General features: G+C 43.6%; 1 long non-coding RNA gene across 3 annotated transcripts; it reads left to right on the top strand.

Annotated features, from left to right (window-relative positions):
* Positions 1-313: 313 nt before the first annotated feature.
* Positions 314-18,329, top strand: LOC117300883. Of its 3 annotated transcripts, none has more exons than XR_004520232.1 (17): positions 314-428; positions 4,086-4,201; positions 4,999-5,057; positions 5,958-6,073; positions 7,319-7,441; positions 8,212-8,300; positions 8,624-8,691; positions 9,339-9,409; positions 11,816-11,940; positions 12,998-13,123; positions 13,747-13,874; positions 14,313-14,438; positions 14,968-15,104; positions 16,295-16,417; positions 16,814-16,945; positions 17,227-17,359; positions 17,608-18,329. It is a non-coding gene; the product is annotated as an uncharacterized LOC117300883 (long non-coding RNA). The 3 variants fall into 3 exon arrangements; XR_004520234.1 differs by having other exon boundaries at positions 4,999-5,094; XR_004520233.1 differs by lacking the exon at positions 8,624-8,691 and having other exon boundaries at positions 315-428.
* The last annotated feature ends 347 nt before the right edge of the window (positions 18,330-18,676 follow it).

Here is an 18,676-nt window from a genome sequence, read left to right as displayed (position 1 = left end):
AAGATCGTGGGTTCGAATCCCACCCGAGTAAACATGCCTGTGAAGGGAAAGTACTGAGTATACAGTGCTAAAACACATCGTTGTATGGTTAAAAACCAACAATTAATATTCTTTATCCCCGCTGCAAATTTAACATCTATTATAAAACCAATATTTTTGTTTTCAACTGTCAGTTGGCTCACAGGCCGATGTTCTTCCGTCTCTTGAATTTCGTGACACTCATGTAGTTTTGCCAATGTTGTACAACTGTTTCTTTTGTCTTCAATCCTGATGGAGTCACTGTATATCATTTGTCTGCAGATTATTCACTGGTTGAAGAGCAGTATCTATCATGGACGTAAGCTTCCTTCATCTGAAGATGTTTCTGTCAAGGTCAACCTGGATTGTTATGTTTGGGATTGCTATGCATCACTCCTTCCTTGTCTGAGGTATGTTAAAACCCTCCCCTTATAGTTAGCGAACAAATTTTTTCCCTCTGACAATAATCCTCCTTTGACGGCAGAGGACCGATGATGGACCAATACGTAGGTGACTGTTATCAGACCTAAGTGGGCTGCGAGGGAAAGTTGGTGCAAGCAGTTCACTATTGGTAGCCCTTTCGATGCTCCCTGTTGGCCCATCATTAGCCCTCTGTCGGCTGCCAACGGTGGACCACCATTGAGCAGGCAAAGGTTTGTGCCGATGGTACGCTAGTGGCACCCCTCTCACAGTCCGCTGTTGGACCATTATGAGCCCTCTGTTGGACCATTATGAGCCCTCTGTCGGCAGTCGACGGTGTACCACCATTGAGCAGGAAAATGGTTTGTGCCGGTGGTCCGTTAGTGCGGCCCTCTCACAGTGTGCTGATTGCCAATCATGAGCCCTCTGTTGACAGTCGATGGTGGAACAACATGAGCAGGCAAAAGTTTGTACCGGTGGTCCGCTAGTGGCAACCCTCTCACAGTTCGCTTTTTGCCAATCATGAGCTCTCTGTCGGCAGTCGCCAGTGGACCACCATTGTTATACAGTACAAATAATGTTCCAACTAAGAGTGTGCCATGTCTTGAAAACATTTCATCTTCACACAGTACCATTTGGATGAAGTGTTTATGTTGTATCTTATTTTGTTTTGCAGACTATGGAGTGAATGAAGAACATCTATCACGGACAAAGCTTTATTCAACAGAAGATGTTTCTATCAAGGTCAACCTGGATTGTTCTGTTTTGGACTGCTATGCTTCACTCCTTCCTTGCATGAGGTATGTTGTAACCTTACATTTAACTTGCCGCTTTGCCACCCAGCCCCACCCAGTCCTCAAGCAATCTGCCCCTCATTGGTCCACTGACAGCTCCGCCAGCGTGCTGACAGTGGCTGGCACTTGTGGACCGCAAACAAATGTCTTCCCTCAGACCAACGATCCTCCTTTGTCGGCAGCAGATAGAGGACTGGTGATGGACCAATAGCTGACCGTCGTCGGACCTTAGTGGGCTGCTGAAGGTGGACCGCCAGCGAACAGTTGTGCCGGCGGTTCGCATGTGGTAGCCCTTTGATGGTCCCTGTTGGCTCATCATAGGCCCATCATAGACAGTGGACCACCATTGAGCAGGCAAAAGTTCTCCCCAGTGGTCGGCTAGCGGCAGCCCTCTGATGGTTTGCCATTGGCTCGTCTTGAGCCCTCTGTCAGCAGTCGATGGTGGACCAGGTTTTTGTTGTAGTGTCCAAATTTTGTCCCCAAAATGTTTTGTGTCTTCTCTCAAAGCAGTGCAAAGTTTATGTTTTACTGTTAAAGTCAGTTTCTAAATAATGTTGTAATATCTCTTGTAACATTCCAAGTTTATCTTGTACTGTACAAATCTTTCCCAAACCATTTTTCTGCAATCTCTTAAAGACACTGGACACTATTGGTAAATGTTAAAGACGAGTCTTCTCACTTGGTGTATCTCAACATATGCATAAAATAACAAACCTGTGAAAATTTGAGCTGATGGTGGACCACCAGTGAGCAGGCACAAGTTTGTGCCGATGGTCCACTAGTGGTAGCCCTCTGAAAGTCCCCTGTTGCCCTCAGCATTAGCCCTCCGTTGGCAGCCGATGGTGGACCACCGGTGAGCAAGCACAAGTTTGTGCCGATGGTCCACTAGTGGTAGCCCTCTGATAGAGTTCCCTGTTGCCCTCAGCATTAGCCCTCCGTTGGCAGCCGATGGTGGACCACCAGTGAGCAGGCAAAAGTTTGTGCTGGTTCTTTGCTGTTTCATAAGCCATTTGTTTGTGCAACTTCTCAAAATTTTTCCAAGTGGAAGTTGTACTGTAAAAACAATGTCCAAACAAAACTATTTATTGTTTCTTAAATTTTCCCCAAGCATGATGACATTTGATACAATATTTGATGTCATTGTATTTTGATTGCAGATTATTCACTGGTTGAAGAGCAGTATCTACCAAGGTCAACCTGGATTGTTATGATTGTGATTTCTATGATCATCATTCCTTCCTTGTCTGAGGTAAGTTAAAACCCTATGCCTAACATGCCCAATTTCCACTCAGCCCCACGCAGTTTGCAAGTCCCAATCTGCTCATCATTGGTCCACTGACGGCACTGCCAGTGTGCTGACAGTGGCTGTCACTGGTGGACCGCAAACAAATGTCTGCCCACTGACCAACGACCCTCCTGTGTGAGCAGCCGACAGAGGACCTTTGATGGAATAATAGCGGACTGTTATCAAACCTACTTGTAAGTGGGCTGCTGAAGGTGGGCCGCCAGCGAGCGAGGGGACGTTTGTTGTGGCAGTTACCTAGCGAGAGCCCTCTGATTGTTCCTGTTGGTTTGTGTTGTAGTTTCCAGATTCTTTCCAAACAGTTTTCTTCCATCTGAACTCTCTATAATAAACTTTTCCAATTTAATTTTGTACTGTACAAACCATTTTCAAACCAATATTGTGGCATCTCTTGAAACCATTCAAACAAAAGTTCTGATTTTACTTGTAAATTGGATCACAGGCCGATGTTGTTCCGTCTCTTGAATTTTCTTAAAACAGATGTAGTGCAGTGCTGTTTTTTGTTTTTATGGAGGCTCATATTGTCCCATAAATTGTTGTCGATGTTGTTTCTTAAATTTTTCCGAGGCATGATGACCTTTGATAAAATGTTTATTGACTTTTTTTCTTGTTTTGTTTTCAGATTATTCACTGGTTGAAGAGCAGTATCTATCATGAACGAAAGCCTTCTTCATCTGAAGATGTTTCTATCAAGGTCAACCTGGATTGTTATGTTTGGGATCGCTATGCATGACTCCCTTCTTGTCTGAGGTATGTTGAAACCCTACACTAAGCACATTGAATGCATGTATGGCAGCTACACATGCCATGTACACTTGCTAAAAGATAGTGATCCTCAACATGTGTTCAAGACTGAATGTCATAAGATAAAAGTGAGACAGCATTATCTGGAAAAAAATTCTAAATCATTTTTGATATTGTGCTTTACTATTAAATTGACACCCAATGGTGTGCCTTATAAAGTAATATCAAACCAGTATTGTTCCATCTCTTGAAATCATTCGGTCCTCAAACTGTTTCTTGCCATCTCTCTGAACCATTCCAAGTTGATGTTGTACTAGTCAATTCATAGGAACTGATAATGTGTCATCTCTCAAAACTATTCCAAGTTTTTGTTGTAGTGTTAAAATTTTGTCCTCAAAATTTTGTGCCACCACTTGAAACAATTGCAAGTTCAAACCAAATAATTTCCAAACAAATGATGTGCAATCTTTTTAAACTGCTCCAAATTTTATTGTATTTTCCAACAAAATTCTCACCTAATTTTGTGCTTTCTCTTGAAACCTATCCAAGTTGTTGTAGTACTGTACAAATCATTTCCTAAGAGATTTTGTCTGTATTTAAATTGATTCTCAAAACTTACTTGTTTAGTTAATTGCCTGTTTGCTTGTGTAATAATTTATTAGTTGTTGTAAAGTGCATCAAGACTTTTGTGAGATGCGCTTTATAAGAACTGTTATCTATCTATCGTTCTCTTGAAAACATTGCAGGTCGATGCACCATTTTATGCAGAAAATGCTTTACCACAGTGTTTCCTATTTTGTTTGCAGATTCTTCACTGATTGAAGAGCAGTATTCATCCTGGACAAAACTTGATTCATCAGAAGATGTTTCTATCAAGGTCAACTGTTTGTGATTGCTATACATCACTCCTTCCTTGTTTGAGGTATGTTGAAGCATACATGTATATTTGACATGTTGAACGTGTGTCTGTCGGCCTTACAGGCAATGTACTCTTGCTGAGAGATAGTGACCCTAAAATTGTTTTTCAAGACTGTCATGACTGTATACCAAAAGATAAAAGTACCAAAGTTCGACTTTAAAATAATATCCCGACTTCTGGACACATTCAGGTCATCTTTTGAAAGATTGCAAGTTGAAGTTGTGCTGTACAAATCTCTTCTCAAGTACTATGGGTCATCTCTCAACACCATTTGAAATTTTGTTCTGTACTTTAAAAATCATTTCTAAACCAAAACATTCCAAGTTTAAGTGATACTGAACAAATCTTTCCGGAACAAATTTGTTTCCATTTCTCTAAACAATGCTGTACTTTACAAATAGTCTTCAAATTAAAAGTGGGCCATTAGTCTTGAAAAAATTAAATCTACATGCAGTAATGTTTAAATGAAGTGTTTTTTACAGTAAATCTTACTTCAAAATAATTTCTAAAAACCAATTTTATGCTCTCACTCAAACCCTTTACAAGTTTTTGTTCTAGCTTAAGAATAAATTCTCCACAAATTATGTGCCACATGTAGAAACAATTCAAAGCTTGTTGTCTGATCAAATCACTTTCAAACGAATATTCTGCAACTTCTCAAAACCGTTCCAAACTAAATTTTATTCTCAGGAGCCAGTGTTTTACTATCTTTGGTTTTGATGGAGCCGGCTCTAAACTTTCTTGTAGTAAAATGACCTTTGATGGAATGTTAGAGACACTGTTTCTTATTTTGTTTGCAGATTATTCATTGGTTCAAGAGCAGTATCTATTAGGGACAAGAGCTCCCTCCTGGCATGAGGTATGTTGAAACCCTACACTAAGCACGTTGAATACAGGTATGACGACTACAAGTGCCATGTACACTTGCTAAAAGATAGTGATCCTCAACATGTATTCAAGACTGAATGTCATAAGATTAAAGTGAGACAGCATTATCTGGAAAAAAATTCCAAACCTTCTTTTGATATCGTGCTTGACAGAAATCATTCTATTCTCAATTTGTTTCGAGAGCCAGTGTTGTTCTGTCCTGGGTTTTCCTGGAGGCTCAAGTTTTCTAGTTGTACCATCTCTGAAAACATTGCAAGTAATTTTTTTTTATGTTGAAGTGTCAGATCTTTCCATCTCTTGAAAGCATGCCCAGTTTATGTAGAAGTTTGTGTTGCAAAAGCAATTAGTTTGCCATCTCTCTGAACTATTTCAAGTTGATGTTGTACTGGTCAATTCATTGGAACTGATTGTGTCATCATCTCTCAAAACTATTCCAAGTTTTTGTTGTAATGTTAAAGTTTTGTCCTCCAAATTTTATGCCACCACTTGAAACAAATGCAAGTTCCAACCAAATAATTTCCAAACAAATGTTGTGCAATCTTTTGAAACTGTTCCAAATGATATTGTATTTTCCAAGAAAATTCTCTCCTATAAGTGTGCTTTCTCTGGAAACCTATTCAAGTTGTTGTAGTACTGTACAAATCATTTCCCAAGTTCTTTGTGTTTGTATTTAAATCGCTTCTTAAAAGTTACTTGTTTTGTTAATTGCCTGTTTACTTGTTTAATTTATTAACTTTTTGTAAAGCGCATCAAGGCATTTGTGAGATAATAAGAACTGTGTTATCTGTCTTCCTCGCTTGAAAACATTGCAGGTCGTTGCATTATTGTATGCAGAAAATGCTTACCACAGTGTTTCTTATTTTGTTTGCAGATTCTTCACTGATTGAAGAGCAGTATTCATCCTGGACAAAACTTGATTCATCGGAAGATGTTTCTATCAAAGTCAACTGTTTGGGATTGCTATGCATCTTTCCTTCCTTGTTTGAGGTATGTTAAAACCATACATTTAAAGGAACACGTTGCCTTGGATCGGTCGAGTTGGTCTTTGAAAAGCGTTTGTAACCGTTTGTTATAAAATGCGTATGGGCAAATGTACAAATGTAGAATACAATGATCCTCACAAACATGCCTCAAAATTGCACGGTTTTCCTTTTACCTCGTCGACTAACACGGTCGTGCCACTTATGGGAGGCAAATTTTTGACTTCCATAAATTGCTGACCGTGTTAGTTCGCAAAGTAAAACCACGCAATTTTGAGGCAAACTTGTGTGGATCATTGTATTCTACTTTTAAAACATCTTTCCAACCATGTATGCATTTTATACCAAATGGTTACAAACGCGTTTCAAAGACCAACTCGACCGATCCAAGGCAGCGTGTTCCTTTACCTTGTTGACTATGTGTCTGTCAGCCACAAGGGCCTTGCTAAATGATAGTAACCCTAAAATTGTTTTCAAGAATGTATCCGAAACAATGAGAGTACCAAAGTTTCAAGTGAATTAATATCCCGGCATCTACAATAAAATAATTAAAGTCTTTTTAAATTAATCTCATGTCATCATTGAAAATGATAGTTACCCTAAAATTGTTTCAAGACTGTATCCAAAACCATTAGAGCACGAAAGTTTGATGTGAAATAATATCCAGACATCTATAAAAAAAAACAATCAAAGTTTTTTAAAATCAATTTCATGTCATCTTAAAAAAATTATGGCAAGGTGAAGTTGTGCTGTACAAAAGTTGTCTCAAGTACTAATGGGTCATCTCTCAAAACCATTTGAGTGGACTCTTCCCATGAAATATGCTAATTACATTCACGCATGCGTACAGACCCTGTTGGTTGGCAAACGCCATAGAGTTGTACACTGAGCAGACGTGCGATCGCGTCTGCATCACGCAGCTATTAATCGTGTACAAAACAGCGCGATGTTCCCTTATTTTGCCAACCAAAACGTTAATGCGCACGTGCTTTGTGCAATTTACATATTTCATGGGAAGGGTATTGTGTACTGGACTGTACAAACTAGTGTTATACCATCCCGTAAACGTTCCAAGTTTTAGCGTACTGTACAAATCCTTCTGGAACCAAGTTGTTTTCGTTGCTCAAAACTGTTGTTGTACCTTACAAATAATGTTCAAACTAAAAGTGGATCATGTCTTGAAAACATTCCATATTCATGCAGTACCAATTGGATGAAGTGTTTATAATGGTGTATCTTATTTTGTTTGCAGATAATGGAGTGTATGTAGAGGTCTATCACGGACAAAGCTTTATTCAACTGACAATGTTTCTGTCAAGGTCAACCCGGATTGTTATGTTTTGGACCACTGTACTTCACTCTTTCCTAGCATTAGGTATGTGGAAACAGGTCACTTAAAATGCGCCATTACTTGTCATTGATCCCCGTCAGTGAGCTGCCAGTGGTGAACCTCAAACAAATGTCTGCCCTCTGACCAACGGTCCTCCTGTGTCAGCAGCCGACAGAGGACAGAATAAAAGCTGACCATAGTCGGAAAGTCAGCTGCTGAAGGTGGACCCCCAGTGAGCGAGGGGACGCTTGTGCCAGCAGTCCACTATTGGTATTCCTCTGATGGTCCCCGTTGGCCCGTCGTAGGCGTACTCTCTGTCAAACTTTGTCCACTTGGCATACTCTCTGCCTGACTTTGTGCAGGTAGCACATTCTCTGTCCGACTTTGTGCAGAGGGCACACTCTGTGTCCGACTTTGTGCAGTGTGGGCACACTCTCTTTCTGACTTTGTGCAAATGGCACATTCTCTGCTCGCCTTTGTGCAAAGGGCACACTCTCTGCACTTTTTGCAGAGGGCAAACTCTCTAACCGACATAGTGCAGAGGGCACACTCTGTGCCCGACCTTTTGTGAGGGCAAACTCTCTGCCTGACTTTTTGCAGAGGGCTGCATGACTCTCTGCCAGATTTTTTGCAGAGGGCACAATTTCTCCATCCCACAATGTTCAAATGGCACACACTCTGTCTGTACTTAAGCTGTTGTACTGGTGAATATAGCTGTACCTTGTCCAAAATAGTGGAATACAGGATGCAGAAATGTTTTGATAATCTTCATATTGCAATGTAGTTGATGAAAGTGTATGTTATTTTGTTTGTAGATTGTTGGGTAATTGAAGAGCAGTATCTCTCCATGATGAAATTGGTTCTACCCAAGAGATTAGTACGGATCACTCCTGTCTTAGTGGGGGTAAGTTGAAAATGTACACTTAACATGCCCTACACAGTCTGCAAGCTGCCTGAAGGTGATCCAGCAATGGCACCTACAGCATGCAGACAGAGGCCTTCACCAGTAAACAGTAAACAGCTCTCATTTGGCAGTCGAAAGTGGACCACATAGCAAGCAGGCAAAAGTTTGCAGAGCTGTCTTTGGTGTTGCTGGAGGCTCATGTTGCTCCTTCAAATCTTGCTGTTGTTGGACCGTATATTAAACTGTCCCAAACATGATGACACCTGATGAAATAAAACTATATTTTATTTTCTTATGCAATTTATTCACTGGTTGAAGAGCAGCTTCTATCATGGACAAAAGCTTTCTTCAGCTGAAGAGTTTGCTATGAATCACTCCTTCCTTGTCCTAGGTATGTTGAAAACCCTCGACTTAAAATTACCCATTCGTGAACTGCAAAGATTTGTCAGTGTGGAAGTGTCGTGGCCCAGTGGTTAAGAGCACCGAATTTAAACTCTGGTGTTTCTGATCAGCAGAGTGTGGGTTCAAAACCCGAGTTGGACACTTGTGTCCTTACTCACCAGTGCTTTGTCCTTTGGAATGGACGTTAAGCCGTTGGTCCCGTGTGTTATGTAATACATGGAAAAAGAACGCAGTGCACTAATCAAAGGTTCGCCCCAGTGTTTTTGGTACGATCGGCAGCAAATTGCGCCACAGCACCTTGTAAAATATTACATAGTGCTATCGGAATGAGGTCTCATAATTCAATTGTAGTCCCACATCTCGCAGGAAATACTGTATGTTACAGGGCCAGGAGCGTCACTGAGTGACAGACATGTGCGCTATATAAGAAGCCACAATTATTATTGAAAGATTTGTCAGCCAGGTCTGTGTCGACAGAGAGGGGCGATGATTGACTAATAGCTTAACGTTGTTGAACCTAAGTCTGTGTAGTAATGCAACACTTCACATTTGAGCCTGAGGACTCTATCGTCATGTCGTTTGTTGCCAAATGTTTTTGCCAAACGTTGCTAATAGTGTTTGTTATTTTGTTTGCAGATTGTTGAGTAAATCAGGAGCAGTAACTGTGAACGATTAAGGATGACTCTACCTAAGAGATTATGTTTGAGGTATGTGTATCCGTACTGTTAATGATGCTTTGTCTAATGTTCAAATGATGTAAAAGAGTCTGTCCGACTTAGTGCAGACGGCACACTCTCTGCCCGACTTTGTGCAGAGGGCTGACTCTCTGCCCGATATTGTGCAGAGGGCACATTCTCTGATGCAGAGGGCACACTCTCTGATGCAGAGGGCACACTCTCTGATGCAGAGGGCACACTCTCTGATGCAGTGGGCACCCTCTCTGATGCAGTGGGCACACTCTCTGATGCAGAGGGCACACTCTCTTATGCAGAGGGCACACTCTCTGATGCAGTGGGCACACTCTCTGATGCAGAGGGCACACTCTCTGATGCAGAGGGCACACTCTCTGATGCAGAGGGCACACTCTCTGATGCAGAGGGCACACTCTCTGATGCAGAGGGCACACTCTCTTATGCAGAGGGCACACTCTCTGCTCAATGTTGTGCAGAGGGCACACTCTCTGATGCAGAGGGCACACTCTCTGATGCAGAGGGCACACTCTCTGATGCAGAGGGCACACTCTCTGATGCAGTGGGCACACTCTCTGATGCAGAGGGCACACTCTCTGATGCAGAGGGCACACTCTCTTATGCAGAGGGCACACTCTCTGATGCAGAGGGCACACTCTCTGATGCAGAGGGCACACTCTCTGATGCAGAGGGCACACTCTCTTATGCAGAGGGCACACTCTCTGATGCAGTGGGCACACTCTCTGATGCAGAGGGCACACTCTCTTATGCAGAGGGCACACTCTCTGATGCAGTGGGCACACTCTCTGATGCAGTGGGCACACTCTCTGATGCAGAGGGCACACTCTCTGATGCAGTGGGCACACTCTCTGATGCAGAGGGCACACTCTCTGATGCAGAGGGCACACTCTCTGATGCAGTGGGCACACTCTCTGATGCAGAGGGCACACTCTCTGATGCAGAGGGCACACTCTCTGATGCAGAGGGCACACTCTCTGATGCAGAGGGCACACTCTCTGATGCAGAGGGCACACTCTCTTATGCAGAGGGCACACTCTCTGCTCAATGTTGTGCAGAGGGCACACTCTCTGATGCAGAGGGCACACTCTCTGATGCAGAGGGCACACTCTCTGATGCAGAGGGCACACTCTCTGATGCAGAGAGCACACTCTCTGATGCAGAGGGCACACTCTCTGATGCAGAGGGCACACTCTCTTATGCAGAGGGCACACTCTCTGATGCAGTGGGCACACTCTCTGATGCAGAGGGCACACTCTCTGATGCAGTGGGCACACTCTCTGATGCAGAGGGCACACTCTGATGCAGAGGGCACACTCTTATGCAGAGGGCACACTCTCTGATGCAGTGGGCACACTCTCTGATGCAGAGGGCACACTCTCTGATGCAGTGGGCACACTCTCTGATGCAGAGGGCACACTCTCTGATGCAGTGGGCACACTCTCTGATGCAGAGGGCACACTCTCTGATGCAGAGGGCACACTCTCTGATGCAGAGGGCACACTCTCTGATGCAGAGGGCACACTCTCTGCTCAATGTTGTGCAGTGGGCACACTCTCTGTCCAACTTTGTGCAAGGGGCACACTCTCTGCCCCACTTTTTGTAAAGGGCACTCGCTCTATCCCATGATGTTCAAACGGCACACTCTGCTCGACTTTGTGCAGTGGGCATGCTCTCTGCCTGACCTTGTGCAAAGGTCACACCCTCCGTCTTTGTGCAGAAGTCACACTTTCTGTTAGACTTTGTCCAAAGAAGTATACTATTTGCCCGAATTTTGCAGAGGGCACACTCTAAGCCCCACCAAGTTGCAATCTGCCCGTTATTGGTTTACCAACGGCACCCCTAGGGTGCTGATAGTGTGTGCCACTGGTGGACCCCAATGTTCCTCCTGTGTCAGCAGCCGCCAGAGGCCTGATGATGGACTAATAGCCGATCGCAGTTGAACCTAAATCGGCTGCTAAAGGTGGACCCTCAGTGAGCAAGGGGACACTTGTGCCAGTAGTCCAGTAGTGGTAGCCCTCTGATGGCCCTGTCAGCCCTTCTTAGGCCGCTGCTGGACCACCATTGAGGGCACAAAAGTTTGTGCTAGTGGTTCGCTAGTGGACCAGTTGTTTGTTGTAGTGTCAAAATGTTGTGCACAAAAATTTGGTGTGTCCTCTCTCAAAGCTGTTGAAAGGTGATGTCGTACTGCTGAATAATATAGTAACAACTCTCAAAACATTCCAAGTTGATCTAGGAATGAACAAATGTTTCCCAAGCTAAATTTGGTATTTTCTTTTTAAACTGTTGTTGTACTGTACAAATAATGTTAAAACTAAGAGTACACCAAGTCTTGAAAACATTCCTTGGTCATGCAGTACCAATTGGATGAAGTGTTTATTATGGTGTCTATTATTTTGTTTGCAGATTATGGAGTGAATGAAGAGCATCAATGATGGACAACAGCTTTATTCAACTAAAGAGGTTTCTATCAAGATCAACCCAGATTGTTATGTTTTGGACTCCTATGCTTCACTCCTTCCTTGCAAGAGGTATGTTGAAACCATTTACTTAAAATGCCCCATTGCTTGTCATTGATTAGTGAGCTGCCAGTGGTGAACCGCAAACAAATGTCTACCCACTAACCAATGGTCCTCCTCTGTCAGCAGCGGACAGAGGACGGACTAATAGCTGACCCTTGTCGGAGGTGGATCCCGAGTGAGCGAGTTGACGCTTGTGCCAGCAGTCCACTTGTGGTAGTCCTCTGATTGTCCCTGTTGGCCCATCGTAGGCATACTCTCTGCCAAACATTGTCCGACGGGCATACTCTCTGTCCGAGTTTGCACAGAGGGCACATTTCTGTTTGTCTTTGTGCAAAGTGCACACTCTGTCCCGACTTTGTGCAAAGGGCACACTCTCTGCCTGCCCTTGTGCAATTGGCACAACCTGTGCCCGATTTGATGCAGATGGCACACTCTGCCCAACTATGTGCAAAGGGCAAAATCTCTGCCCAACTTTGTGCAGAAGGCACACTCTCTGCCCTACTTTGTGCCAAGGGCAAAATCTCTGCCTGACTTTGTGCAGAAGGCACACTCTCTGCCTGACTTTGTGCAAACTTAGCTGACCGTTGTCGGACCTAAGTGAGCTGCTGAAGGTAGACCCTCAGTGAGTGAGGGGACGCTCGTTTAGTTTTAGCTTTAGTTTTATTAGACTTAACACTGGCATAAAAATATAAAAATACAAATCAAGAAGCAAAATAGGAGGGAACAGGTGACCAGCACCTCTACAAAGCCGTACTGCCACAAAGAATGTCCCCTAATACCTACCCCACAGTTAAAAACCACCCGTCCCACTGTGAAAAAAAAGGGGAGGGGGCGCTTGAAGGCGGTACTGACAATAACAGATGACAATAAGATCAATGGCAATGTGACACCCAAGTGCAAACATCATCCGCTGCTGCCGGAACAACAACTGAGGGTACAACCGTTAGTGCCAGTGGTCCGCTAGTCGTAGACCTATGATGGCAGCCGATAGTGGACCATGTCTTTGATGTAACAGCCAATTTCTTTGACAAAGTGTTCATTACGGTGTGTCTTATTTTGTTTGCAGATGATGAAGTGAATGAAGAGAATCAATGATGAACAAAAGCTTTATTCAACTGAAGATGTTTCTATCAATGGTCAACCCAGACTGTTATATGTTGGACCGCTATGCTTCACTCCTTCCTTGCATGAGGTACATGTATGTTGAAACCATTCAGTTAAAATGCGCCATTGTTTGTTATCGGTCCCCCGTCAGTGAGCTGCCAGTGGTGAACCGCAAACAAATGTCTGCCCGCTGACCAACTGTCATCCTGTGTCAGCAGCAGCCACCAGAGGACCAATGATAGTCTAATAGCTCACCTATGTCGGACCCAAGTCAGCTGCTAAAGGTGGACCCCTAGTGGGGCTAGGGGACGCTTGTGCCAGCAGTCCACTAGTGGTAGCACTCTGATTGTCCCTGTTGGCCCGTCATAGGCATACTCTCTGCCAAACATTGTCCTCTTGGCATACTCTCTGCCCTACTTTGTGCAGAGGGCACACTCTCTGTCCGACAATGTGCATATGGCACAGTGTCTGCTCAACTTTTGTGCATAGGGTGAACTCTCTGCACAGGGCACACACTCTGCCCTACTTTGTGCATAGGGCAGGCTTGTGTCACAGGCATGTACTCTCTTCCAAAGTTTGCTGTGCTGCTTTTGGTTTTTTTACTTTAGGCTCACGTTGTTCCTTCAAATGTGGCACTGTTTATGAAATATGCCCAAACATTATGACACCCAATGAAATGTTAATAACAGTACATTTTATTGTATTTTGCAGGTTATTCACTGGTTGAAGAGCAGTCTCTATCAAGGACGAAAGCTTTCTTCATGAGAAGATGTTTCTATAAAGGTCAACCTGGATTGATATGTTTGGGATGGCTTTGCATCACTCCTCCCTTGACCGAGGTATGTTGAAACCTTTGACTTAAATTAACCCTTTGCATGTCATCTGTGAACTGCACAGATTTGTCAGCCCGCTCTGTGTCGACAGAGGAGCGAGGATGGACTATTAGCTGAATGTTGTCGGACCCAAGGCTATGTAGCACTGCTTAATATATACTGCAACCCACCCACATCACAGCGATACCTGCCAGACATTTTCCATGTGAGCCTGTGATTTTTTTGGTAATCGTGACGTTGTACTGCTGAACAATGTAACATCTCTCGGAACATTCCAAGGTGATCTAGGAATGTACTAATGTTTCCCAAACCAAGTTTGTTATATCCACGAAAAACCTTTTGGTTGTTTAAAGTAAAACTGGACCATGTCTTGAAAACATTGCATATTCATGCAGTACCATGTGGATGAAGTGTTTATTATGGTGTATCTTATTTTGTTCACAGATTTATGGAGTGAATGAAGAGTATCTTTTACAAACATGAGCTTCCTTTATCTGAAGATGTATCTGTCAAGATCAACCCGGATTGTTATGCTTTGGACTGCTATGCTTCACTCCTTCCTTGCATGAGGTATGTTTAAACCGTCACTTAAAATGCGCCTTTGCGTGTCATTGGTCCCCCAGGTACACACTCTGCCCTACTTTGTGCATAGGGCATACTCCCTGCCTGACTTTGTGCGGAGGGCACCATTCTCTGCCTGACTTTGTGCAAAGGGCACAAACATTTCATATCTGAGCCTGTGGACTCGTTTGTAATAGTGACGTCGTATGTTGTACTGCTGAAGAATGTAGTATTAAACATCTCTGGAAACTTTCCAAGTTGATCTAGGAATGTACTAATTGTTCCCCAAACCAGGTTTGTTATATTCCTCCAAACCTTTGATTGTTGTTTAAAAATCATGTTCAAACTAAAAGTGGGCCATTTCTTGAAAACTTCCATGCTCATGCAGTACCAATTGGATGAAGCATTTGTTATGGTGTATCTTATTTTGTTTGAGTGTAGCTGTTGAACTGCTGAAAATTGCTTTCCCTCGGCACAAGTATCGGAAGACTTGATGTCGAAACAAAGTTTATAAAAGTGTGTGTTATTTCTTTTGCAGATTGTTGAGTATTTGATGAAGTGAATGAAGAGCATCTATCACGGACCAAAGCTTTCTTCAACTGAAGATTTTTCTGTCAAGGTCAACCCGGATTGTTATGTTTAGGACCGCAATGCTTCACTCCTTCCTTGCATGAGGTATGTTTAAACCATTCACTTAAAATGCCCCATTGCTTGTAATTGATCCCTCGTCAGTGAGGTGCCAGTTGTGAACCTCAAACAAATGTCTGACCGCTGACCCGTTGGTCAGCAGCCACCAGAGGACCGATGATAGACCAATAGCTGAACGATGTTGGACCTGAGTCAGCTGCTAAAGGTGGACCCCTAGTGGGGCTAGGGGACGCTTGTGCCAGCAGTCCACTAGTGGTAGCCCTCTGATGGTCCCTGTTGGCCCATCGTAGGCATACTCTCTGCCTGACTTTGTGCAGTGGGCACACTCTCTGTCTGACTTTGTGCAAAGGGCACACTCTCTGTCCGACTTTGTGCAAAGGCCACAATTCTCTGCCTGACTTTGTGCAAAGGGCACAATTCTCTGCCCTACTTTGTGCATAGGGCACAATTCTCTGCCCTACTTTGTGCATAGGGCAGGACTCTCTGTCCCACTTTGTGCATAGGGCAGGACTCTCTGCCCTACTTTGTGCATAGGGCACACTCTCTGTCCTACTTTGTTCTGAGGGTACACTCTCTGCCCTACTTTGTGCATAGGGCACACTCTCTGTCCTACTTTGTTCTGAGGGTACACTCTCTGTCCGACTTTGTGCATAGGGCACACTCTCTGCCCTACTTTGTGCATAGGGCACACTCTCTGTCCGACTTTGTGCAGAGGGCACCATTCTCTGTCCGACTTTGTTCTGAGGGTACACTCTCTGCCTTACTTTGTGCATAGGGCACACTCTCTGTCCGACTTTATGCATAGGGCAGGACTCTCTGTCTGACTTTGTGTTGAGGGTACACTCTCTGCCCTACTTTGTGCATAGGGCACACTCTCTGTCCGACTTTATGCATAGGGCAGGACTCTCTGTCTGACTTTGTGCATAGGGCACACTCTCTGTCCGACTTTATGCATAGGGCAGGACTCTCTGTCTGACTTTGTGTTGAGGGTACACTCTCTGCCCTACTTTGTGCAATGGGAACACTCTCTGTCCGACTTTGTGCAATGGGAACACTCTCTGTTCAACTTTGTGCAGAGGGCACATTCTTTGTGCATAGGGTGAACTCCCTGTTCAACCTTTGTCATAGGGCAGGTTTCTGCCCTACTTTGTGCACAGGGCATACTCTCATATCTTCTTTCAATGTGTTTATTTCGGTGTATCTTATTTTGTTTGCAGATTATGGTCTGAATGAAGAGCATCTTTCACGGAAAAAAAAGCTGTCTTTATCAGAAGATGTTTCTGTCAAGGTCAGCCTGGATATATTTTGGACTGCTGTGCTTCACTCCTTCTTTGCATGAGGTATGTTGAAAACCATTCAGTTAAAATGCCCCATTAGTTATCATCGGTCCCCTGCTAGTGGTGAACTGCAAAGATTTGTGACGACAATCAACAGAGAAGAGGTGACCGTTGTTAGGTCCGAGTCTGCTGTTTCCAAAATGCCCCATTAGTTATCATCGGTCCCCTGCTAGTGGTGAACTGCAAAGATTTGTGACGACAATCAACAGAGAAGAGGTGACCGTTGTTGGGTCCGAGTCTGCTGTTTCCAAAGTAATGCATGTAAAAGTGTGCGTGTAGCTGTTGAACTCCTGAATATTGCTTTCGTGGTACAAGTGTAGAAAGACTCAGTGCCGAAACGTTATGATAATCTTAATGTTGCGATGAAGTTTCTAAAAGTGTTTGTTATTTCTTTTGCAGATTGTTGAGTAATTGATGAAGTGACTGAAGAGGATGTATCACGGACACAAGCTTTAATCAACTGAAGATGTTTCTATCAAGGTCAACCCGGATTGTTTTGGACCGCTATGCATGACTCCCTACTTGCATGAGGTATGTTGAAACCATTAAGTTAAAATGGCCCATTAGTTATCATCGGTCCCCTGCCAGTGGTGAACCGCAAAGATTTGTGATGACAACCAACAAAGAAGAGGTGACCGAGTCTGCTGTTTCAAAGTAATCAACGGCAAATAGTGCATGTCCTTATTGTAGCTGTTGAACTCCTGAATATTGCTTTCACTGGGCATAAGTATAGAAAGACTTGATGCAGAAACGTTATGGTTATCTCCATGTTGCAATGAAGTTTGTAATAGTGTGTGTTATTTCTTTTGCAGATTGTTGAGTAATTGATGAAGTGAATGAAGAGTATCTATCACGGCCACAAGCTTTATGCAAGTGAAGATGTTGCTATCAAGATCAACCCGGATCGTTCTGTTTTGGACCTCCATGCGTCACTCCTTGCACGAGGTATGTTGAAATTATTCAGTTAAAAATGCCCTATTAGTTATCATTGGTCCCCTGCTAGTGGTGAACTGCAAAGACATGCGGCGACAACCAACAGAGATGACCGTTGTTGGGTCTGCTGTTTCTAAAGTAACAGTTGAAAAATTGTGAGTTTATCTGTTGAACTCCTGAATATCGCTTTTTGCCAAAACGTGATGATTATCTTCGTATTGCAATAAATTTTCTAAATATGTGTGTTATTTCCTTTGCAGATTGTTGAGTAATCGAAGAGTTTGTTTCTATCAAAGAGATTGCAACGGATGACTCCGCGATCGTCAGATGTATTTTGGAAACGTAAACTGAACATAGTCGGCAAGGTGGCTGTTACCGGTGAACTAATAGTGGAATGCATTGTCTGATTATGATGTAGAACCTAAATATTGGTTGGAGTATTAATAATGATAGCATTACATAGGAGTATGATGACGATTAAGTTGATTACAGTAATTTTCCATTGTAATGATTGCAAGTAATGAGTACTAATAAAAAATGAATAAATAATGATGAATTATAAGCAAATGAAATGAGAAGTGTTGAATTTGTTGTGTGAAAATTTTAAATATATTTTAATGCGTTAGTAATGGTAAGAACAATTGAATGGAGAAGCATAAAATTCAGGGTGAATTATAATGGGTAAAGAAGTAGAAAAGAAAAAAAAGCGACGGTACACTATCCACGGCCATCTGTACAAGAATACCAACTGTCTAAAAAGCGACGGTACACTATCCACGGCCATCTGTACGGGAATACCAACTGTGTTAAAAGCGCGAGTACACTATCCACGGCCATCTGTACGAGAATACCAACTGTCTAAAAAGCGCGAGTACACTATCCACGGCCATCTGTACGAGAATACCAACTGTCTAAAAAGCGCGAGTACACTATCCACGGCCATCTGTACGAGAATACCAACTGTCTAAAAAGCGCGAGTACACTATCTATGGCCATCCCCTCCCACCATCCTAGCCATCCCCTCCCATCATCCTAGCCATCCCCTCCCACCATCCTAGCCATCCCCTCCCACCATCCTAGCAATCCCCTCCCGCCATCCTAGCCATCCCCTCCCACCATCCTAGCCATCCCCTCCCACCATCCTAGCCATCCCCTCCCACCATCCTAGCCATCCCCTCCCACCATCCTAGCCATCCCCTCCCACCATCCTAGACATCCCCTCCCACCATCCTAGCCATCCCCTCCCACCATCCTAGCCATCCCCTCCCACCATCCTAGCCATCCCCTCCCACCATCCTAGCCATCCCCTCCCACCATCCTAGCCATCCC

The sequence above is a fragment of the Asterias rubens genome, chromosome 16 (genome assembly GCF_902459465.1).
Source record: "Asterias rubens chromosome 16, eAstRub1.3, whole genome shotgun sequence".
Taxonomy (NCBI): Eukaryota; Metazoa; Echinodermata; class Asteroidea; order Forcipulatida; family Asteriidae; genus Asterias; species Asterias rubens.
The sequence above is the reverse complement of the archived record's forward strand: the minus strand, read 5'-3'. Positions and strand labels throughout refer to the sequence as shown.